At 39.7% G+C, this 25,471-nt stretch overlaps 1 protein-coding gene and 1 pseudogene across 3 annotated transcripts in view; one reads left to right on the plus strand and one right to left on the minus strand.

The window, feature by feature from the left end:
* Positions 1–441: 441 nt before the first annotated feature.
* BLM (BLM RecQ like helicase) overlaps positions 442–25,471 on the plus strand; it is a 90,647-nt gene continuing 65,617 nt past the window's right edge. Inside the window, exon 1 of one of the 3 annotated variants that reach the window (XM_073882224.1) lies at positions 442–607. The gene's annotated coding sequence lies outside the window, so the exon portion shown is untranslated. The remainder of the gene's footprint in view (positions 608–25,471) is intronic. The other 2 variants (XM_025893016.2, XM_025893015.2) reach the window with 2 other exon arrangements.
* Positions 22,166–22,625, minus strand: LOC112839905 (elongin-C-like; annotated as a pseudogene).

A 25,471-nucleotide genomic window follows, 5' to 3' on the forward strand; every position in this document is an offset into this window, starting at 1 on the left:
CGGAACAGCAGCGTGGTTTCTCACTCGGGTACTGCACACGTCCCCCGAAGCATCTGAGATTGCGACCCCTTTTCCGGTCAATGACAATTTACACTCGCTCGCGCGCTGGAGCTCGGGTCGGGCAGAGGCCAGCGTTACCAGGAGGTGGAGGCGAGAATCCGCCAAAGCCTCACAGAGACAGCGGGCAAGAGCCTCAGCGTGGCCTGTGGAAACTGCCACGTGTCCGGCTCCTCTCAAACCCGGAGTTTTTCACTTCCGCCACAGCTCTCGGTCTCAGGAGCCTGTCTTATTTAAAGCCTCCGCCGACACTAAGAAAGGCGGAGAAAACAAAGATCCCGAGGGTGCCGGAAGCCCGGGGTGTAACCGTGGTCGCGTGACCTCGACTTCCGGACTCTGATTGGGCGTTGGGAACTCCCCGCCCCAGCAGCCCCCCCGGGGGCGGGGACAGGTGCCACTGGGAGACGGCACTGGTCGGTTTCCTCAGGAAGCAGCCAATCGGGATCGGCCGGCTTCCGGCGGGAAGTGAGCCGGCACTTCGCGCGGGGGCTGCGGAGGCGGCGCGGGGAGTTTGGACCCGGGTTCCCCCCGCTGCGAGCCTGCGGGACAGGTGAGTGCGGCGCGCTCGGACTTACGGGCGGACGGGCCCCAGTCCTGGCCCAGCCCAGGCCTGCTCCCACGACCCGGCCCTGGGGACGGAGTGGAAGGCTCGCCGGCTCCTCCGTTGCCCGCCCCGGTTCGGCTAGGCCCGCAGAGCCCTCCTCTGTCGCGGCCAGTAGCCTGGGAGGAGAGCAGGAAAGCACGCGTGTTCGCAGACCCGCAAACAGAGGCCGAGGGGTGGGGCCAGGGTCGCCCCAGGCGTCGGTGGAAGAGCCGGCCCAGCACCCATTCTGTTCTTGTTCCTGTACTCGGGTGCCTGCCGTGATCCCAGCCCAGTCCTCTGGCACTTCCCACCTCCCCGCTGAAGACCAAAACTCTGTACGCTTCCTGTGCCCTTCCACGGTCACGTGCCGGGCCGCTGTGTTTTGCGTGTACAGCGTGCCACGTGCTTGGGGCCCTTTATCTTGCAGGTGTAGCTCCACCATACCTCCGCAAAGGGGAGTGGTTAAGGACAGCCTGCATCACATTGCCTGGGTTCGAATCTCGGCCCTCCCACGTACTAGCTCAGTGACTGTGTCCACTCATTTAAACTCAGTGCCTCGGTTTCCTTCTGTCATACGAGGGAAATCTTCTACATCCTGGAGGTTTTGTTAGGATTAAATGGCTTAATATATGCAATAAATGCTTCAGAGAGTACTTGGTACATAGTAAGGGTTCTGTTATCACCATTACCCGGAGAAGTTGGTAAAATTGTCCTGATTTTTGACGAGGAGAATCTGAAGCACCAGGAGACTGTCCCTGTGTTGAAAGAGCTGCCTGACTCCAAGGCATCTTCCACACCAGGCTTTCTCCCATACCCTTCACCTGCCCTCAGGTTACTCAGCACTTGGGACATTTAATGGCCTGAGAGGGAGCAGCCACCCTACAGCTCCTGGTGCCACCAGTGTAGATAAGTAGCATTTCTGTGTCCCTGTCAAGGTTAAGGGGCAGTAATGGCAGAGACTGGTGTAGAGGTCAGAAATTGGGAAGGAAGGGAGGCAGAAGTATTGCATATGGGGAATGTAAATAGAACTAAATTGAACCAACATTTTCTTAGCAAGGCTGCAAGACTGGCTTATAGTCTACTGGGAGGGAACGAAATTTCTGGGTCTTGAGTTCTTTTCAGTGCCAGTCACCATGATAGCCACCATATACATTCTATTTCTGATCCACTAACTGGAAGAGGTAGCTACTGCCTTCATTTTACTGATAAGGAAACCCAGAGTTTAAAAACTGGGCAAAGCCCATAGTGTTAGATGTGTAGTGAAAGACCAATACCCGGAGAAATCATATGCATCCACTTTGGGATAGTCAGTATTATCTATGAGGGAGGGGGAAGAGAAGGAGATAGGAGGAGTGAGTGGGATTTTAAATAAATCTGAAACATTTTATACCTTTGAAAGAGAGTAGGACAGAATTGGACTTCTTAAATTTGGTTGGTGAGTACCTGGGTATCATTTTTTTGTATGTTTGAAATATTTAAAATTAAATATAGGCTATATTAAAATTAAATATATTTTAGTACTCATTTTAACTGAATATACACTTGTTCTAACATACAATACCTATTCTCTGTATATACTTTTATATACTTCTTTTAAGGGAAGAAAGGCTGGAACAAAGAGGCCCAAAGTAATTTAATTGCAAAGTACTCGGGAACTAAATGCCAAAAACCCTAGTGGTTCGCCATTGCCGGGAGCATGTCTTTAAGCAGTCTCCTTGTCCAGGCACCTGCTCTTCTACCTCAGACTTGGCACAAATATGGCATGGACTACCCTTCACACCTCCACCCTGTCTGGAAGCTTTGACCTGTCCTTCAAGATCCAGTTCAGTGTTCTTTTGAAAGCTTCTCTATGATTTTCCTGAGTTTTTCCTTCACCTGGGAAGCTACAGACTGGCCCCCATCTCCACACAGGCCCATTTTGTTTTTTAAATTGAAGTATAGTTGATACACAGTGTTACCTTCATTTCCCACGTACAACATAGTGATTTGACAGCTCTAGTCTTTCGGCAGTGCGCACTGCAGTACACGTGTAGCCACCACCTGTCGTCACCCAAAGCTACTACCGTACCATCGACTCTATTCCCTGCGCTCTACCTTTGGTCCCCGTGACTTACGCATTCCGTAACTGGAAGCCTGGACCTCCCACTCCCCTTCACCCATTTTGCCCATCCCCCCCCACACACACTTCTCCCCTCTGGCAGCCATCAGTTTGTTCTCTGTATTTATGGGTCTGTTTCTGTGGGAAGTCATAGACTTTGAAGAATAGACTTTATTTTGTGGGACTTACTTCAGTGAGTTGTAATTATTTGTTGACATGTCCATTTCCTGCCAGCCTAGAAGCTCATCGAGGGGAGTAATTCTGTCTTGCCCGTCTCTGCTCCAGTTCCCAGCATGGTGCCTGGCACAAAGTGAAAAATAACATGCTGAAGTCAGCTTGTGAAAGGTCTTGGGGTTATGACATATGGACTTTGTTCTCTAGAATTGCAAGGAACTATTGAATTTACTTTGTTTAGAAATTCCGATATCTTAATGAAACCCATTCACAATATCAAGGAAAATATTGCAGCCATAATCCTGTCTTTCAACCACATCAGCTATTTTCCTTTGTCATGAGTCCTTTCCAAGTTTTAGCTGTATGGTTTTCTTAGCTGTAAACCTAATGCACTCATTATTTACTCTTTTGTTTTTCCAATATTAAATTATTCCATGTAGCTACTCAGTCTTCATGGTTGTCGTTTATCTTATAAATTATCACAGTATTGCACTCTCTTTGGTTTAATAAGTATGCACTGTTGCTTCATGCTATTAATTATTAGAAAAGAAAACATTTTTTCGTAAGTTTGTGTATTCTGGTGAACAGTGTGTTTATACTCTCTGATCATTTGTTTGTGGGAATTTGGGTGTTCTTTGTATGTTTTTAATACTAATTCTTTGTTTTTGCTAACTTTTGTTTCTCAAAGAAATTTTTTTAAGATTTTATTTATTTTAGAGAGAAAGAGCTCATGCATGGCGGGGAGGGGGAAAGGGAGGAGGGTGGAGAGAATCCCAGGCAGACTCCAAGCTGACTGCAGAGCCTGATTTGGGGCTTGATCTCATGACCCTGAGATTACCACCTGAGCTGAAACCAAGAGTCAGGTCCTTAACTGCTTAACCGCTTAACCGACTGAGCCACCCAGTGCCCCTCTCAAAGAAATTTTTTGAGAAAGAAGATACATAGTATCTTAGGAAGTACATAGTATATATATATATGTGTGTGTGTATATATATATATACACACATATATATATACACACTATGTATATATATGCAACTTAAAGAATTGTTAAAAATTATAAAGTTTATACATTAAAATTATATAAACATAAAGATGATTATAAAATTATAATTACACATAACCATCAAACAGATCAAGAAATAGGATATTACTGGAGCCCCAGGAGTGTGGCTTCTCTCTTCATAACCTGGTCCCCACACTAGAGAAAGCTACTCTGATTTTTGTGATTATTTTGTCTTCATAGTTTACCCTATGTACGCATCCATAAGTAATGTAGTTCAGTTTTACCTGGTTTTGAGATGTATAGTTTATGTATTCTACTTTCTCTTGTTTGGTTCGACAATGTTTGTGAGAGTCTTCCATATTGTGGATACAGGGTTTTTTAAATTTTTAAAATAATTTTTAATAAAAATTTATGTTATTCCTGTAGAATATTCCTATGTGTGATTGTGCCACAGTATCCATCCTGGGCTTTTTGGGGTTTTTTGTTTGTTTATTTTTATCCATCCTGATGGCATTTTGGATTGTTTTCAGGTTTTGGCTGTTGATGTTGTTGTGAATATTCTTGTACATGTGTCCTGGTGCACATGTTCATAAGTTTGTGTATGTAACCCAGAGAACTACTGGGCCGAAGAGTATTGTGTACCTTTTACTTTCCTATGCAGGCCAAATTGTTTTCAAAAGTGGTTGCATTCCCTCCCACCAGCGTGTGAGACTTTCCCTTGCTCCACAGTCTTACTAATATTTGATATTGTGTTGTAATTTTTGCCTATTTAGTAAGTATATGTATAGTAGTATTTTCTTGTGATTTTAATTCCCTGGATTATTGGTGAAGTTGAGCACCATGTTAGGTTTATGGACTGTTTCCTTATTTTTAAAGTGTCTGTTCAAGTTTTCTGTCTTTCTGTCTTAGCAGCTGTATTGCCTTTATCTCATTATTTTATAGGAATGGTTTAAACATCCCATACACTAATTATTTGCCGGTTATATATATTGCAAATGTCATCTCTGCAGCTTTTAAACATAGATTTAGTATATTGTAGTCTACCATTTTTAAACATCTTTTATTGTGAAATGTCATAGAGAAAAGTGCAAAAAACATCTATATAAGCTGTGCAGGAATGAGTTAACATAGTAGGCCTGAGACTTATCTTTAGAATGACCTACTTGCAAGATTGGTTCTTGGCTGGTCAATGGGAATTTGGCTTTTGAAACCTTTCCTGAGCCAATATGGTTGTTTTGCCCACCTGGGACACTAACATCTGCTTTCATTCTGAGAGTCCAAATTTTTAGTGGGCAGAGGGTTTTGGGACCAGGCCCCGGTAAAAACCCTAGATTTTGAGTCTCTGATAGGTTTCCTGGGGCAGAAATGGTGCATCTTCCCTGAGAGAGAGTGTGCTCTCATGGGAGGTAGAGAGCCGAGCCCTACAAGCTCTTCTTGATAGGTCTTTTCCCCTTGCTGCTCTGGCTGTGTGTCCGTGTTGCTATAGAAAATCTTAGCTGTGAGTAGTACTTACTATATGCTGAGTCCTGTAAGTTGTTCCAGTGAATTACCAAACGTGAGGGGGTAGTCTCTGGGGCCCCCGAAATAGCTTAATGACATATTTGGCAAAGCAAATACCCTTGTACCTATGTTTCAGGTAAGAAATAGCAAGGACATAGCTAACACCCTCAGAGGCCCCGTGTCTGCCCCGTCTCATCCTCTACCCCAAAGACAACCATTATCCTGATTTGTGTGTAATCATTACCTTGCTTTTCTTTATATTCAATTGTCTCAAAAGTCTTGGTGCTGTTTTAGGCTATTTGACACATAAAAGATTCTTAAATTAAAACATAATTCAATTTTACAGTCTTTTTCTTTTTTTGTTAGTACTTTTTGTATCTTATCTGAGAAATCCCTTAGAAGTTATGAAGTTATTCTATATTATTCTCCAGAAACTTTCTTGGGTTTTTTTAAAAGATTTTATTTATTTGAGAGAGAGAAAGAGAAAGAGAGAGTGTGCACGCATGGGGGAGAAGAGCAGAGGGAGAGGGACAAGCAGACTCCTGGGTGAGCAGGGAGCCGGACATGGGGCTTGATCCCAGAGTGCTGGGATCATGACCTGAGTCAAAGGCAGACATTTAACTGACTGAGCCACTCAGGCGCCCCCAGAAACTTTATTGCTTTGCCCTTTACGTTTAGATCTGCCGTTCACTTGAAAGTGATTTATGTTTGGAGTGAATGAAGTAGAGTTTAAACTTCATTTCTTTTCCATGTAGGTATCCAGGGTCCCAGCACCAACTACCAAAAAGACTCATTCTCTAGTGTTCTGCGGTGATAAATGTCATAAATTGTTACAAATTATCTGTGTGTGGGTTTGTTTCTGGGTCCTTTTACTCTTCCACTGGTCTTCCTGCCTGTCCTTACATCATCACCACTTTTGTTTTGTTTTGTTTTTGAGAGAGCGAACGAGCACATGCAAGCAGGGGGAGAGGCAGAGGGAGAGGGAGAGAGAGAATCTCAAGCAGGCTCCATGCTCAGTGCAGAGCCCAATGTGGGGCTCAGTCTCACGACCCTGAGATCATGACCTCAGCCGAAATTAAGAGTTGGACACACAACTGACTAAGCTACCCAGGTGCCCCATCACTGGTATGGTTTTAAAGATGTTTTTTATTAGTGTTTATGTGTCTGGCAGAGCAAGTCTTAACCATAGTTATTTCCCTTAAGTGGTTATAAGGCTATCAGGTTTTCTGTTGTTGTTTTTTTTTAAGGTTTTATTTATTTATTTGAGAGAGAGTAAGAGAAAGAGAGCACAGAGGGAGAGCGAGAGGGAGAAGCAGACTCCCCGCTGAGCAAGGAGCCTGATGTGGGACTCGATCCTGGGACTCTGGGATCATGACCTGAGCTGAAGGCAGACACTTAACCAACAGAGCCACGCAGGTGCCCCTTCTGTTTCTTTTTGAGTGACTTTTGATAAGTTCTTTTTTTAAAGATTTTATTTATTTATATGACAAAGAGAGACACAGCGAGAGAGGGAACACAAGCAGGGGGAGTGGGAGAGGGAGAAGCAGGCTCCCCGCTGAGCAGGGAGCCCGATGTGGGGCTCGATCCCAGGACCCCGGGATCATGACCTGAGCCGAAGACAGACGCTTAACGACTGAGCCACCTAGGCGCCCCAATAAGTTAATTTTTAAAGAAGTTTGTCCATTTCATGTAAATTTTAAAGTTTATTGGCATGATGTTCAGGATCTATTATGATATTTTAACGTCTATGATATATATAGTTAAGTCTCTTCTTTCAGTCCTGTTAACTGGTTTGTGTCTTTTCTCTTGTTTTTGGTAAGTCTTTTCACAGAACAAACTTTTAGCTTTATTGATCCTCTCTATAATTTATTATTTTTAGTTGTTTATAACTTTCTCTTTTCTATTCTCATCAGGCTTAGTTTTACATTTTCTAACTATTTAAGATAGATGCTTTCTGCTCATTAATTAATTTTCCGCCTTCTTTTCTAACAGTTACGGCTGCACATTTCCTGGTCACTGCCTCTTCAATTGCATATCACATTTTTATACGTGGACTTCCATTATGTTCAGTTCCAAATATATTCCAGGACCCATTGTGATATCTTATTTGATGCACAGTTTATTTATAAGTATATTTATTTCTAAACATGGAGATTTCCTATATTTTTTTTCTTTTACCTTGAAAAATTAAAAATCTTTGGAAAAGTTGCCGGATTAGTACAGTAATGATCTTTTTTTTTTTTAAGATTATTTCTTTATTCGAGGAGAGGGAAGAGGGAGTGGGGGCAAGGGGAGCAGCAGGGGGACACCAAACTGAACGTAGGGTCTGAAGCAGAGCTCGATCTCAGGACCCTGAGATCATGACCTGAGCTGAAACCAAGACTTGGACACTTAACCAAGGCACCCAGGTGCCCCATGATCTATCTTCTTCTTAAGTGTATTTACATTCATAAAAATAGTTCATATGTTAGGTTGCAAGGAAAAAATTAGTAATTTCCATAAAGTAGAAATGTTACAAATAGTCCTTATCACTATCCAACAAAACTGGAAATTTAAAATGAAATTTTATTTTATTTTATTTATTTTTTTTAAAGATTTTTATTTATTTATTCATGAGACTCAGAGGGGGAGAGAGAGAGAGATAGAGACAGAGGGAGAATCAGGCTCCCAAGGAGCAGGGAGCCCGATGTGGGACTCGATCCCAGGACCCTGGGATCATGACTTGAGCCGAAGGCAGACGCTTAACCATCTGAGCCACCCAGGTGCCCTAAAATGAAATTTTAAAAAAGCAGAAGACCGGTCCATATGGAAAATTAAACCCTCAATTAAAGAACTATTGGATGCAAGGAACTACAAATTGAAATAAAGGATTCCTTAAAATTAATTAAATGAAAACGCAACATCAGCTTCTGTTAGATACATATAAAGTAGTGGTTGGGGGAAATTTATTGTCTTACACACATTGTCAATTCAGGAAGGGAAATAAATGAAGTAAATTCCAAACTTAGAAAGTTAGAAAAAGAACGAAAGAAAACAAAAGAAAGCACAAAAGAATAAAAAACAATAAAGATTAAAGCAGAGGTTAATGAGATGGAGAACAGAGAAACATCTGATTAAGAAATCACAATTTTAGATCTTAAACTATTTAACAAACCAGGTAAACTAATAGCTAAGTTAAGAATATTGGGAGAAATCACAAATACAAAATAACAAATGACAAGTGGAAAAAAAATTTAATGATATTAATTTGCATACTTCTGTGTTAAATGATTTTGAAAATTCAAATGAAATGGAAAATTATTTAGGAAAATATAATTTACCAATATTGACGCCAGCAAAGATTGGAAGTTAAATAACTCAGTTTTCATAGAATAAGGTTATGAAAGAACTGTCCCATTGGACATAAAAAAAACACTAGATCTAAATGGTTTCATAGAGAAATTCTATTGAAAAATTTTTGAGTCCACATAATTCCAGTGCTAAGTACATTGTTTCAGAGCATAGGAAATGAAGGAAAACTTCCAAATTCTTTTTTGATTAGTTAACTTTGTATTCTTACTATTGTTGGTTTAGTCATCTGTCTTGAGTTGTTGAAGGACTAAAGTGAAATAAAATCTCCCCAAAACTTTCAGTCTTCTAGATGTCTTTGGGTTTTGTGTTTTTTAAAGCAGTTTTATTGATCTATAATAAACTGCATATATGTAGAGTGTACAATTTTTTGCAGGGGTGTGGTGGGGGGTGTGCAGAGGGAGAGGGAGAGAATCCCAAGCTGACTCCATGCTAACCGTGGAGCCTGACGTGGTGCTCAATCCCATGACCCAGAGATCATGACCTGAGCCGAAGTCAAGAGTCAGTTGCTCAACCAATTGAGCCATCCAGGTGCCCCTGTAAAGTGTACAGTTTGATCAGTTTTGATAGGAGGTATCATCACCACAATCAGGTTCATTAACATACTCATCTCTCCCAAAAGTTTCCTCATGCCCCTTTGTCTTGCCTCCTTTCTACTTCCCTTCCCCTAGTCCAGAATGAAGAACTCCTGTAGTTCCTTAAAACAAATAACAGCCCAATTAAAAGTGGGCAAAGGATCTGAATGGACATTTTGTCAAAGAAGATACACAGATGACCAAAAAGCACATGAAAAGATGCTCAACATCACAAATTTATTAGAGAAATGCAAATTGAAAACACAAGATACCATCTCACACTCGTTAGGATGGTTACTATAAAAAACAAAACAAAACAGAAAACAACAAGTATTGGTGAGGATGTGGAGAAATTGTGCACTGCTGGTGGGAATGTAGAATGGTGCAGCTGCTGTGGAACATAGTATGGCTATTCCTCAAAAATTAAAAATAATAGAATTACTGTAGAATCTAGGAATTCCACCTCCGGGTATAGACCCAAAAGAATTGAAAGCAGGGTTTCAAAGATAATTTGTACACACATGTTCACAGCAGCATTATTCACAATAACCAAAAAGTGGAAGCAACTCAAATGCCCATGGACAGAAGAATGGATAAACAAAATGTGTTAGATCTATACAGTGGAATATCACTAAGTTTTAAAAAGGAAGGAAATTCTGACACATGCTACAGCCATGAATAAACCTTGAAGACAATATACTAAGTGAAACAAGCCAGTCACAAAAAGACAAATACTGTATGGGTCCACTAAAGTAGTCAAATCCATAGAAACAGAAAGAATGGTGATTGTTGGGCTGGGGAGAGGGGAAGTGGAGAGTTATTGTGTAACAGGTATAGAGTTTCAGTTTTGCAAGATGAAAAAGTTCTGGCAGTTGGTTGCACGACAATGTGAATATACTATATTCCACTGAACCGTATGCTTAAAAATGATTAAGATGGTAAATTTTATATTACATGTATTTTAGCACAATTAAAAATATAAAAGGATACAGGAGTCAGCTTTAAGGAGCTCCATTCCCCCTAATCAAATATGAAAGCATTTGAGCATGAAAATAATGACAGTAATGGATTACAGCCCACCAAATATGTTAAGAATCCTTACTGATAAAAAGCAAATAGGGGAGAAGGGAAAGTTCTTTACAGTTTTATGCCAGCTACTGAATCATGGTGCCAACTACAAAGAATGATGGATAGGGTTATGAAAACCATCATTACACAAGCTGTTTACAATCATACTATTATTTCTTCAGGCATGAATCATCAATGGGTACTAAAACAGTTACTTTTTCCAATTATCTTTTTATTATTGATTTCTTGCATAATTACATTTGGTTGGAGAACATCTTGGGACTTCAGTCCTTTGAAATTGTTGAGACTTGCCTTATGGCCTTGGTCATATGGTCGACCCAGGACCCTCGATCCCAGGACCCTGGGATCATGACCTGAGCCGAAGGCAGACGCTTAACCATCTGAGCCACCCAGGCGCCCTAAAATGAAATTTTAAAAAAGCAGAAGACCAGTCTACCATATACATGGTCAGCTTCTGTAAGCGTCTATTCTTGAAAAGAACGCACATTTTGTAGTTGTAAAGGTTGTGTTATTCAGATCTTCTGGGTTGTTACTGATTAGTTACTTGTTCTATCAACTGCTGAGAGCTAATTTTAAATCTATAGTCTTTTTCTGTTTCTTATAATTCTTTTTTTAAAGATTTTATTTATTTATTTGAGAGAGAGAATGAGAGCTAGCATGAGAGGGAAGAGGGTCAGAGGGAGAAGCAGACTCCCCGCTGAGCAGGGAGCCCGATGCGGAACTCGATCCCGGGACTCCAGGATCATGACCTGAGCTGAAGGCAGTCGCCTAACCAACTGAGCCACCCAGGCGCCCTGTTTCTTATAATTCTATCAGTTTTTGCTTCATGTATTTTGCAGTTACTTTATGGGCCATACAGATTTAAAGTTGTTATATCTTTCTAGTGAATTGAATTCTTTATCATTATACAGTGACCCTCTTTACCTCTAGTAAGGCTTTTTGTCTTAAGATCTATTTTGTCTGATATTAATATAGCAATCTCAGCTTCCTTCTGGTGAGTTTTTACATATATTTTTCATCTTTCAACCTTCCTATACACCTGGTGTTTTAGATATGTCTCTAACAAACAGCAAATGTAATAGTTAGATTTCATTTTTTAAGTTCAGATTGATAACCTTTTCAGCCAAAGTAATTGGTCAATTTATATTTATTGTAACTAACAAATACTTGGATTTAAATCTACTACTAACTTATTTTGTACTTTGTATTATATTTTTCCTTTTCTCTCCTTTTTTATAGCTTTTCTTAAAGATTTACTTATTTTTTTTAAAGATTTTATTTATTTATTTGAGAGAGAGAGAATGAGAGACAGAGAGCATGAGAGGGAGGAGAGTCAGAGGGAGAAGCAGACTCCCTGCTGAGCAGGGATCCCGATGCAGGACTCGATCCCGGGACTCCAGGATCATGACCCGAGCCGAAGGCAGTCTCGTAACCAACTGAGCCACCCAGGCGCCCAAAGATTTATTTATTTGAGAGTGAGAGAGCTTGTGAGCAGGAGAAGAGGCAGAGGGAGAGGGAGAGAATTCTCAAGTAGACTCCCCACTGAGCGTGGAGTCTGAGGCGGGTCTCCATTCCACTGCCCTGAGATCATGACCTGAGCTGAAATCAAGAGTTTTAAGTTACTCTATTTTTTATTCTTCAGTGGTTACCTAGAAAGTGCAGCATGCATATTTGTCCTCTCAAAGTCTAAAGCTAAACAACACCGTACACCCCTCACAACACACAGACCTTGGAGCACATTAACTTTCTTTACCTTACTTATGTGTCATTACTGTTTAGTGTTTTAACTATTTATTTTAGCCCTGCAAGACATTATTGTTACTTTGTGCAGTCAAGGCTTTCATAGATTTAGCTACATATTTGCCACTTTCTTGACTTCTTCAGTCAGCTATCATCTGAGAACTTCCAGGTAGGCTCACTTTTCTACTACCTTAAGTACCTCCTTCAGAATCTCATTTAATGAGAGTCGCTGGGGGCAAACTGCTGGTTTTGATGATCTGAAAATGTTTGTATTTCACCTTGATTTTTTTAGAACAACTTTGAGATGTGATTCACAAAACGTGAAATTCGCCCATTTAAAGAGTACAGCTCAGTGGCTCTTATTATATTCACAGACTTGTGTAATCATTGTCGCGGTTGATTTCAGAATATTTTCCTCAACCCAAAGAGAACCTCCACACCCCTTGCCATCACCCCCCAATCTGATCACCACCCCCACCCCCAGGCAATCACTAACCTACTTCCTTTATACAGCTTTGCTTATTCTGCACATTTCATATAAACAGAATCATACCATATGTGGGTTTTTGTGACTGGCTTCTTTCCCTTAACGTAGTATGTCAAGGTTCATCATTGTTGTAGCATGAATCAGTACTATATTCCTTTGTATGACCAAATAATATTTCATCGCAGGGATACACATGTTTTTTTTTTCCATCTGTCAGTGGATGGCCATTTGGGTTATTTCTACTTTTTGGCTATTATGAATAATGCCTCTGTGAACATTCAGGTACAACTATTTGTTTGAATCCATGTTTTCCGTTCTTTTGAGTATATATCTAGGAGTGAAATCTCTCTCTGTTTAATCTTTTGAAGTACTGCCAGACTTTTCCAACACAGCTGCACCATTTTATACTCTCAACAGCAGTGTATGAGGGTTCCAATTTCTCTGCATTCTCAACACTTATTATCTGTTGCTTTTGTTATAGTCAGTTTTAAAAGTAACAGCTTCACTGAGATGTAATTCATATACCACAAAATTCATCCTTTTAAAGAATATGGTTCAGTCTCAATTTTTGGAGGATATTTTTGCTGGGAAAAGAGTTCCAGGTTATTTTCTGTCAGCACATGAAAAATATCATTCTACTGTCTTCTGATTTTCATTTTTGCTGAAGAGATCAGTTTTCTATTCAAATGTTGTACAGTGATATATTTTGGTGTGGATTTCTTTTTTATCTATCCTGCTCAGAATTTGTTTGCTTTCTTGAATCTGAAGATTTGTGTCTTTGATTCTGGAAACATCCCAGCTGTTACCTTTTTAAGTATTAGTTCTACACCAGTTTCTCCTTTCTGGAACTAGATTTCTGTTTAATTTCTGTTACAGTTTCTTACTGTATCTTCCATGTCTTCTAACTTCTCATATTTTCCATCTGTTTTCTTTATCTGTGTAAGCATTTATTAAGTCAGAAACCATGAAGGATCTTAGATTTTGCCCTTCTTTTAAACTAGCAAGTTAGCCTGTCACAGCTTTTTATACACACATATGTGTACATTTACATAGTACTGACAAGACCCAAGACCCCTGGATCAGAGATATAGACAATTTATTACAGCAAATACAGCCAACAATATCTTGCATAGGTTCCCCATGCCCTAATGCCCACAGGGTGAGGTGATGAGGGCAAGGTGATACCTGTGCATGCATACAGCTTAGTGCATCACAGAAAAGGAACTCCAAAATTTAGAGACTCTGAGCACTTAAGGATTGCTGACACACTGCACATCCTTCCCTCCAGAGAGATTACTCGTTACCCTAGGATGTAGGCAAATCTGCCCTGGGTGAGATGGGGAAGGTGTCTTAAGGTTTATTACCCTGAAATGTAAGGAAATGTCTCCAGGGAGAGAAAGGAGATGGCTTTGTCTTTACTACTGTGGGATGTCTCTGGGGAGGTATGACTCCAGATCTCTCTTTGAGGGACATGCTATGTCTAGCTGCCAAAAATTTAACATGTCCTTTGCTCAAAAGGCTTGGACCATGTAGGAATGTGAGAAATCCCTGGAGACGGATCCTGGACACTTTCTTCTGATTTTCCCTCCCATTTACTAATTATCTCTTTAGTTGTGTGTAATGTACTGGTAAATCCATTCATTGAATTCTTAATTTTGGTTATTGTATTTTTCATTTTTAGAAGGTCTCTTGGCAAGATCATTTTTATAGTTTTCTGTTTATTGCAGATACTTCCAAGCTCGTTTTTGATTTTTCTAAACACAATAAGTTTAATTACTTCAAACTTTTATGCCTAATACTGTTTGACTGTTTCTCTATTACAACTAGTTCTCATTCTTGGTGCCTTGTTTTCTTGTGTACTTGCCTATTTTTGTCTGTGTTTGCTACACGTTGTCTTGAAAAATTATTTATGGAAATTATTTAAGCCCTAAGATAAAGGTATATTTCTCCAGGGACATTTTTGCATTTGCTTCTGCCAGGTGCCTTGGAGTTAGGATCACTTTAATCTAAGTTCATGACTCGAAGTTTTAAGGAATTATTCAGGTCTAAAAATTGATTTGAAAATATTCTTGGGCTTGTGGTCTCAGGGTCTGTCCCACTTAGTCCCCCAGCAACTGGTAACTTCCCTTTGCTTACAGACACCAGGGATAGAAATGGGGTTTACTTTTGGTTTACGTTTTCCCAAATCATATAGCCATTGGGAGTGCTGGTTTTATAGGGGAACATTTCCCGCATTGTTTAGGCCTTAATTCTCATTTTTTCCATCTTTTCCCTCCAAGGCTATCAAAATTGATATCTAGATTCTCGGGATTAGACATCTGTCTTAGGACAAAAGCAATTTCAGTGTCTTCCATAACTCTCTGGTTGCCCACTTTCATTTAGATTTTGGCCTGATAATTTTTTTTAACTTCTTGTCAGAGATTTGATGTATTTAATAATTCCTTTTTTTTTTTTTTTACCCAACAGTAATCTAGAGCAACTATCAGCAAACCTTTTCTATAAAGGGCCAGATAGTAAATAGTTTAGGCTTTGCAGACCAGATAGTCTCTGTCATAACTACCCAACTATGGTGTTAAAGCAGCCATAGGTAGTATGTGAACAAATAAGCATGGTTGCGTTTCAGTAAAACATTGCTTACGAAAATGGGCTGCAGTCCAGATTTGGCCCATGAGTCATAGTTTGCCAGCTCCTGATCTAGAATATATATATATATTTTAAAGATTTTATTTATTTGAGAAAGAATGAGAGAGAGCACGAGAGGGAAGAGGGTCAGAGGGAGAAGCAGACTCCCCTGCTGAGCAGGGAGCCCGAAGTGGGACTCGATCCTGGGACTCCAGGATCATGACCTGAGCCGAAGGCAGTCGCTTAACCAACTGAGCCACCCTTGCGCCCTAGAATATATTGCTTGCTGAACACCCCAGTAATGCTTGTTAAATACTAATTATTTTCCCTATCTTGTTATGTTTCTCTCACCACACATTAAACATTATGTTTTGGAGACTAGAATTTTCTTTTTTAAAGATGCATACCATGCCATTTAAATTACTGTTATATTTAACATAATTGTATTTCCCAATGTTATTTTGTCTTGTGCTTTTGTCAGATGAACTTTAGAAACATTTTTGTTGAGTCTTGTGAAGTGTTCTTGTGGTGTTTTCATTGGAATTTTGTTAAACTCGTGAATTAATTTATGAAAAACTGTTATCTTAATGATACTTAAAACTTTCATTGAAGAATATAAAATACTTGTCTATGAAATATTTTTCCAAACTTTTCTTTATTTCTCTCAGTAATATTTGGTCATTTTCTTTATATCATGAAGATGTATGTCTTTTGTTAGGTTAATTGGTAGTTTAATACTTTTCATTGCTATTGTTAACTGAATGCTTCTTAAAAATTGTATTTTCTATAGTTAGTTATTACCACTACACAAGAATGCACTTGACTTCTGTGGATTTCTATTTATCTTTTATTTAACCACTTTGCTGAAGTTTTAATTATCTATTGTTAAGACTGATTTCCTTTGGATTGTGTTGGTATATAATCATATTGTCTGCATGTAATGATACTCTCATCTCTTCTTTTCTAGTATTTTCCTTTTTGAGTATTTTTACATTGGCAAAAATGTCCAATATGAGAGTGAAAAGAAGAGAACAGCCTTGTTTTTTGCCCCTATTTTTATTGGATTCACCCCTACTGTAAAATATAAAATACTACATTGGGCCTTAATTTTAACTTCTGTGTTTTAGTCTATTAGAAATAGAGTTTTATCAGATGGCTTTTCAAAAATGCATTGGTAGTACATACTGTATAATTCTCTATATATGAATAAAGAAGTTCAAGAAGAGGCAAAACTAATCATTGGTAATAGAGTCAGATAGTGGTTACATCTGGGGTATATTAACTGGGAAAGGGAACAAGAAAGCATATTGAGGTGTTAGAAATGTTCTGTACTATGATTTGAATGTTGTTTATATAGTTGAATATATAAGTAAAACTATATTGAGACGTACATTTAAGTTCAGTGCACTTTACTGCTTATGTGTTTTACCCCACTAGAAATGTATTTTTAAAATCTGTTGATCTGATCATACTGATTTTTATTATGTAAACTGTTAAGATGACATATCATATTAATGGTTTTACTTAATGTTAAACCAGCTTTACATTTCTAAGATAAGGCATAGTTGATCACAGTTAAAGTTCTTTTGAGGGGTGCCCGGTTGGCGCAGTTGGTTAAGCACCTGACTCTTGGTTTTGGCTCAGGTCGTGATCTCAGGGTCGTGAGATTGAGCCCTGCATCAGGCTCCACGCTCAGAGCTGAGTCTGCTTGAGTTTCTCTCTCCTTCTCTCTCTGCCCCTTCCTCCCCCCACCTTGTGCACATGTGTACACTCTCACATTCTCTCTCTCTCTCAAATAAATAAATAAATCTTTAAAATAATAAAGTCCTTTTGAGCCATCCTTTCTATATTCTTTAAAATTGTTTTTATTCTTTCATTTAATAAGTATTAGTTAAGTGTTAGGTACTTAGAGACACTATGGGTTATAAAACCAATAATGGGGATGCCTGGGTGGCTCAATTGGTTAGGCATCTGCCTTTGGCTTGAGTCGTGATCCCGGGGTCCTGGGATCGAGTCCCCTATCGGGCTCCCTGCTCGGCAGGGAGCCTGCTTCTCCCTCTGCCTGCCGCCCCCCCTGCTTGCGCACACACACTCTCTCTCTCGCTCTCACAAATAAATAAATAAAATCTTAAAAAAGAAAATAATGGCCCAGTCTGCGTAGTACTTACAATCTAGTAGAAGAAATAACCAATCAAATAATTACAAAAATGAATGTAGAGTTAAAACTACAATAACTGCAGTTGAGGAGTATTTGTTATTATAAGAGTGTATTATAGGGGAATTGTTCTTTATCAAACACACACATATATATATTGCTTACTGTCTACCAGAGACCATTCTAAACACTTCACAAATATAATTCACTTAAATTCACATAACAACCACATGAGGTGGGTGGGCACTGTATAGATGAGGAATCTGAAGTACAGAGAGGTTAAATGATAATGTCCAAAGGTACTTAACTAATAAGTGGCAGAGTCAGGACAGAAACCCATGTACTTTGGCCCAGGACCCATGCTCTTAACCTCTTATGCGACTACCTAAGTATGGAGTTTTCCTTAAGGAAGTAATGATTCAGTTGACATGTTGAAGGATGAGTTAGGAGTAAATTGTGTCAAGAGGGTCTGATAGAAGCCTCTTGTTTCAGGAAGGAGCATATAGTCAACTATGTCATATACTTAGAGGTCAGAAAAGGGAAGGGTCAGAAAAGGCCATTGGATTAAGTAACATAGAGATATTAGTGGCCCTATTAAGCGTTTAGCATTGTGGTCAGGGTAGAAGCCAGATTTATAAGAGGAGAAGAGTGGTTGTTTGAGTGGGGAAATGGAGAGTGAAGGTAAGTCTTTCAAGAAGTTTGGCTCCAGGGGTACCTGGGTGGCTCAGTCAGTTAAGCGTCCAACTCTTGATTTCAGCTCACGTCTTGATCTCAGGGTTGTGGGATTAAGTGCAGCGTCCGGCTCCACGCTTGGCAGGGAGTCTGCTTGTCCCTCTGCTCCTGCTCCTCCCTTGCATGAGCTCTCTGTCTCAAATAAATAAAATCTTTTTTTTTTAATTTTTTTAATTTTAATTTTTTTTTAAAGATTTTATTATTTATTTGAGAGAGAGAGTATGAGAGACAGAGAGCACGAGAGGGAAGAGGGTCAGAGGGAGAAGCAGACTCCCCGCTGAGCAGGGAGCCTGACGTGGGACTCGATCCCGGGACTCCAGGATCATGACCTGAGCCGAAGGCAGTCGCTTAACCAACTGTGCCATTTTTTTAAATTTTTTTAATTTATTTATTGAGAGAGAGAGAGCATGAGAGGGAGGAAGGTCAGAGGGAGAAGCCGACTCCCTGCAGGGAGCCCGATGTGGGACTCGATCCTGGGACTCCAGGATCATGACCTGAGCTGAAGGCAGTTGCTTAACCAACTGAGCCACCCAGGTGCCCTCAAATAAATAAAATCTTTAAAAAAAAAAAAAAAAAGTATGGCTCTACAGGAAAGGAGATACAGAGTCATATAAGTGTCGTGTTTTGGGGTTTTAGTAATAAATAGAGTAAGATTTTTGGGAAGATGGAGGATGTGTAGGGGAATCTAAAGTTTCAGGTGGAGAACTTGATCTTGTCAAAGAGAGTAGGCTGGGTCCGCATAAAGGGTGGGCTTGCATGTTTGGCAGCAGAAAAGTGAGAAAGTTTCCTGTGGTGGTTTCTGTGTTCTCTGTAATGTAGAAAGGAAGTCATATGCTGAGAGAGAGGAGTAGGAAGTTTGAGGAAGTAAGGTGAGAGTAGATTAACCAAAGAAATGTACTTTTCCCCAGCAGAGCTGCAGGCCCATTTGAGGTTGGTGAGCATGAACTTAAGTTTCTTACTTTGTTCTTATGATGTTTTAGGGTCAGGATCATGCTTGTGTTACAGCATGAATTTGGTGCTTTTTAGAGAAACTTTATAGTTCTTTCTGTTTTTGACTGTTCATTTTGGTTTCCTATATCTTGTATCGATATGGAGGACATATTTTTTTCAGAAAAGTATTTAATTTGGATTTTTCAAATCAACTATCATACTTTTGTACTTAGTGTTTATATGTTTCTCTTTATGTTTTATTTCTTTTTTTGTATTTTACCTTGTCCTTTCATATTTTATTTTACTATTTGTCCCTTTATTGTGCTCTAGAAACAACCTCTTAGTGTTATCAGTTCCCCTAATTTTTCTTTATTGGCTTTCATGCCATTAAAAAAAATTTTTTTTAGTGGCCTGTGGGTAGGTCAGTTGGTTAAACATCTGCCTTTGGCTCAGGTTGTGATCCTGTGGGGTGCTGGGATTGAGCCCTGCATCAGGCTCCCTGCTCAGTGGAGAGCCTGCTTCTCCCTCTCCCTCTCTCTCTGTCAGATAAATAAATAAAATCTTAAAAAAATTTTTTTTGAATTGTTATTCTGTGCTTTTTCTAAGATTATACAATGTATAACTAGTTCCTTGTTTTCCTTTCCTTCAGTCATACTCAGATAAAGCAGATTTTTTAAATTTTATTTTATTATGTTAATCGCCATCATTAGTTTTTGATGTAGTGTTCCATGATTCACGGTTTGCATATAACACCCAGTGCTCCATTCAATACATGCCCTTTTTAATATCCATCACCAGGCTAACCCATCCCCCCACCCCCTCCCCTCTAGAACCCTCAGTTTGTTTCTCAGCATCCATGGTCTCTCACGGTTCATCTCCCCCTCCGATTTCCCCCCCTTCATTTTTCCCTTCCTATTATCTTTTTTTTTTAACATATAATATAGAATGGATAAAGAAGATAAAGCAGATTCTTACAAAGGGTTATGGGTTTCTGGTGGGACTCAGAACCACCTGAAACTTATGACAAAATTGTGTTCATTTTTCTGGACAGAGGGTCCATTACTTTCATCAGATTGTTATCAGAATCTCTGACCTAAAATGCTAAGAATCACTGCCAACTAAGAGTTCAATATATAGTGTTTTAATTTTCACTGTTTAAAAATAGTATTATTCTATAATATTGAGATTTTTTTATCAGCTCCAGTTGTTTTATTTAGACCATAATTTAAACTTTCTAAATTTTGCTTTTATTTTCCTTATTAATTTGTTTTTATTAACTTGTGCCTCCAAGTTGAAACTATGTAATCTCTACCTTTTTTGTTTTTGTTTAAGATTTTATTTATTTATTTGACAGAGAGAGACACAGCGAGAGAGGGAACACAAGCAGGGGGAGTGGGAGAGGGAGAAGCAGGCTTCCCACGGAGCAGGGAGCCCGATGTGGGGCTCGATCCCAGGACCCTGGGATCATGACCTGAGCTGAAGGCAGACACTGAACGACTGAGTCACCCAGGCACCCCTCTACTTTTTTGTGTATATTGTTTCTTTGGACAGTTTTTTTTATTGCTTATCAACATTTTTTAAAGGATTATATTCTCTACTTCTCATTTTATTCCTGCCAGATACCATTTAGTTCTGGAATCATAGAAGGCTAATTTTAGAAGGAAACACAGAAATTCTCCCACCCAACCTCCTTATTTTACAAATGAGGATGCTAGAGAGAGTAAATGAATTCCTCCAAGCCACACAGTGAATTTGTGGCAGGATTGACCAAAGAAGCTGGGATCTTAGTACATTTCTCATTTCCACTGGTCTTTGTGTTTTGTAGTAAAGTGAAGCTGATCTTACAGTTCTGTTTCTTTCCATTATTTCTCCTTGCATTTTTAATAGTTTGAGCTTTATTCATTTTCTTGCTGTGTTGTTTGGGTCATAGAGATTAAGTATAGTTTGGGCTTTTTATCATTCTGCAATGACTTTTATTTATTCCCTTTGCCTTGGACTCTTCTTTGATATAATGTGTAGGTTCTTTTTATAGCTCTTATCCGTTTTAATTTTACTTATCAAATATAACTGGAAGTTAAATAAAAGTCTAAAAGATGGAGAATTACTTTAAATACACTTTTACTACAGGTATTAAAGAGAGAGAGAGATAATTAAAACCTTTGTAATAAAAATAGCGATATGGAAGATCTTTGGGAAAATGGACCTAGCAACCACCTGATACTCAGTAATTAATAAATTTCCCTTTCTTGTGGGATACAGTCAGATTCCACATTTTGACAGCTCTGCTCTTCTTGGGTAACTCAAACAGATATGCCTCTTCCTAGAAGATAAACTATGTATGACAATAAATGAAGAAAACACACATTTATGAAATCCTAGTCAAAAGTCCCTCTTCTTCTAGAAATTGTGTTTGTTTGATGTTTGGTTAGAGAGAGTGTTGCTTGTCCCTGGTGCCTCGTTGAGGTGAAGTTGAGGTTTGTAAGGTTATGATTGGCCCTCACTTTTGCCCCAGGAAAGTTAGCTCCTCCCTTTGAACAGTAACCAAGTGGAGCTCACCCCTGAAACCTCCACTACCAGCAGAAAAGTGGAAACAGTGCGAGACATACCTGAATGTTAGTTGGCACTGGATTTCTTAAGAGCAGTCTTTTTAAGTAGTGTATCCCCATGTCCTGAAGTAGCCATCCTAAGACAACAAAAAGAATAAAAGAAAGGCTTGACCTAGAAAGAAGGTAGTACTGATTGTGATAGATCCCATAATAGTAACTTTAGTCTCATTTATTTGAAAGAAAAGAAATTCTGCCCTTAAAGAAAAAAGAGGAGGAAAACTTGGCTTTCTCTGTCCTATGTCCTTCTGTTTTTCTGCAGTCTTTAACCTTACTTTTGTTGTAATAACTGTGCATTTCACAGCAACAGTCGTTTTCCTGCCAATGTTCTCAGAATACGTCTCAGACCTGGTTAACTCAGATGAGCCGCTCCTTCCACGAACTTTTTAAATTTTTGTTTCTATTTGTTTATTTTGAAACACTGAAAGAAGTTAATGGTTTATTATGATTTATCGTATTTAACAACCTAGAAGTTAGCAGCCACCAGCATTTCCAGCGCAGTTTCAGGTGCAGTTGAGAATTCGGGCATTTCTGTGGCGCTGTTAGTGTAGTGAACCTTGTAGGGAAAATACACATGTACTTTTTTTTTTAAGAGAGACTGGTGGTAGGGGCAGAAGGAGAGAGAGAATCCCAAGCAGGCTCCATGCCCAGTGCGGAGCCCCACGCGGGGCAATCTCCCGACACCAAGATCATGACCTGAGCCCAGATCAAGTCTGATGCCTAACCGACTGAGCCACCCAGGCGCCCCCACACATACTTTTGATAGCATACATGAAGGGATCTCTCTGAAATTGACCTCAGTAGTCTCATTCTCAGCAGACTGACTCGGGCCACGTCAACGTGGCTTTTAGTGTTCTGGATGTTAGTGCATCTTCTCTTTCCACAGTAAGTTCGTGACCATCCAAAGACATCAGTTGGACATCCATGGGCCTTCACAGCCATCATAGGTGTTCTCTTCTCTACCCCTGATGTTCTTAGGAAATTCTGCTTCACTTCCACAGGAACTTTCGTAGTTTCCTGGCAAGGCAGGGACACAGAGTCTGCAAGCCACCCCTTGTGTCTACCAAAATTTGTGTTTTTATAAAGTCAGTGTTGCTATTTGAACATTTCTCTTTTTTTAAAGATTTTATTTATTTTATTTTATTTATTTATTTTTTTAAGATTTTATTTATTTATTTGACAGAGAGACACAGCGAGCAAGGGAACACAAGCAGGGGGAGTGGGAGAGGGAGAAGCGGGCTTCCCGCGGAGCAGGGAGCCCGATGTGGGGCTCGATCTCAGGACCCTGGGATCATGACCTGAGCCGAAGGCAGACGCTTAACGACTGAGCCACCCAGGCACCCCAAGATTTATTTATTTTAGAGGGAAAGAGTGTGCATGTGTGTGTGAGCTGGGGGAGGGGCAGAGGGAGAGAAGCAGACTCCCTACTGAGCATGGAGCCCCATCTGTTTGCAAATTTCTTAACAACCAGTTTGGGAGATAAGGCTTGTACCTCACAATGTTAAAACTCTAGGCACCTGTGTGGTGCAGTCAGCTGTGCATCTGACTCTTGGTTTGGGCTCAGGTCATGATGGAAGGGTTGTGAGATTGAGCCCCCCCATCAGGCTCCACACTCAACCTGGAATCTGCTGGAAATTCTCCCTCTGTTCCCTACCCCTACTCGCTCTCCTACTCTCTCTCTGTCTCCCTCTCTCAAATAAATAAATAAATAAATCTTAAAAAAAAAAAAGAACTCCAAGAAGGTATTTCTCTTCTTGTCACAAGTGAATGAAAGTTGTTTGGATCTTTTTTTTTTTTTCCTTTTAGGGGCACCTGACTGGCTTAGTCAATGGAGCATGCAACTCTTGATCTCAGGGTTGTGAGTTCAAGCCCCATGTTGGTGTAGAGATTACTTAAATTTTTTTTCCTTTCAGTTTAATGTCATTGGACTACTTCTTAGTATCACAGTCTGTTTGTTAAAGAAAGGTCCTCTCAATTTCTGGCCTAAATTCTTTTTGTTTATTTAAGGTACTGTTCAGATAGGACCCCTTTGGTCGTTTATTTTTTGCCCTTGGTTTCTTTTAATTTACAAAGACTTACAGCAGTCTCGTTTACTGGGTATATGTTTATGTATATGTTTTGTATTCCGGCTCTGGGTTGTTATCATCCTCTCATTCCTTCTTTTTACTCATTTATTTATTCTTTCTGGTTTTGTGGTTTATTTTGTTTCATTCAGTAATTTTTTTCTCACTTTTGAATCAGTATTTTGCTTATTACAGTGGCTTAAGAATGATTTCCCTCCTGTAAGTGAGAGAAAATTGTTGATCATTTTCCAAATTATACTTGTGATTTCTGTGGTGAGTCTAATTCAGAAGTTTATTTTCCTTTAAGTTTTTTGGGCTCATTACTTTGTTCCTCTTCTTTGGTATTGTGAAACTTTTCACTGGTCTCTATTTTCAATTTATTTTCCTCCTTTAATTTTATATCACTGATCTTTGCTGTTGTTAGTAAACAATTTTTTTATGTGTTAAACAATTTAATGTTTTAATGGAGTAGGTACAAAGGAGACACCTTTTTGCTTCTCAGCACTCACCAACTTCTTTTTTTTTTTTAAGATTTTATTTATTTTTAGCACAAGCAGGGGGAGCGGCAGGCAGAGCAGGTAGAGGGAGAAGCAGGCTCTCTGCCAAGCACGGAGCCCAATGTGGGACTTGATCCCAGGACCCTGGGATCATGACCTGAGCCGAAGGCAGACGCTTAACCGACTGAGCCACCCAGGCGCCCCAGCACTCACCAACTTCTTAAGAGCGTTCCCACTAAAGGATTATGAATAGAAAATTGTGAACATAATAAAAAAAAAGGAAAATAAAAGAAAATTGTGTGCTTGCTACCATGCTTTGGAATATGTCTCTGGCTAGAGGATGCTGCCCTCTGGGAATAACCAAAGTGTCATGTTGCTTAAAAATAGGGAAAGGTGGTCCAGGGTTAAGGCTGACTGCATGCTAACTATGAATCCATAATGTGTCACTACAGTTATGAAATATTTAATCAAACATTTGTACTATCGAGATGACTAAATACACATATCATCATGCTATGGAGTAATGTTGGAAATCTCTTAGAGTACCATGGCTGGTTTTGATCCAGAAATAAATAAGACATGGAAAATTCATAGAGGGATAAGATAAAAACTTAGAAGGAATGTGGGAAAAAGTTAAGTAATGATGATGCCATGGACCATTTTGTTCTACCTAGTGTCTTAAGGTTGAAGGTCTGTGTTCCCCTGCCTCCGTGTCAGCTGCTAAGGTTGAAATTCTGAGAGGCAGCAGTGTGACTTCACTGTTTCTCGTTTATACCGTGAAGGACTTCCACACTGGACGGACCTTGGAGAGAGCATATTTCAACAAAAGACCATTCCTTTTAACTGGATATAAAATGGGGAGGTGCCAGGGCTTCTGGTAGGCTCAGTCAGAGGAGCGTGCAGCTCTTGATCTCGGGGTCGTGAGTTCAAGCCCCACATTGGGACGAAATGGGAAGGTGCCTTTGGACACATGGAGACTGTGGTCTTAACATATTCTTCATGAAAAAAATCAGGGCTCTTTGGGGAAATGACTGATTCTAAGTCTGGGGCAAAAAGTGCACAAGATTAGCCTGGAATATCTTTTCATTCCAGATAGCAGGGGAGCTCGCAAAGACTAGTAAGGTTATGTCAAAAGGACTAAGGAGACTCCCACTGGCCAAACATGAAATAATGGGAGAATCAATAAGGACGATAACTATTGGACTAAAATAT

Source organism: Callorhinus ursinus, unplaced genomic scaffold, assembly GCF_003265705.2.
Source record: "Callorhinus ursinus isolate GAN/ISIS: 27379988/994484 unplaced genomic scaffold, GSC_fseal_2.0 scaffold45, whole genome shotgun sequence".
NCBI classification, from domain to species: Eukaryota; Metazoa; Chordata; class Mammalia; order Carnivora; family Otariidae; genus Callorhinus; species Callorhinus ursinus.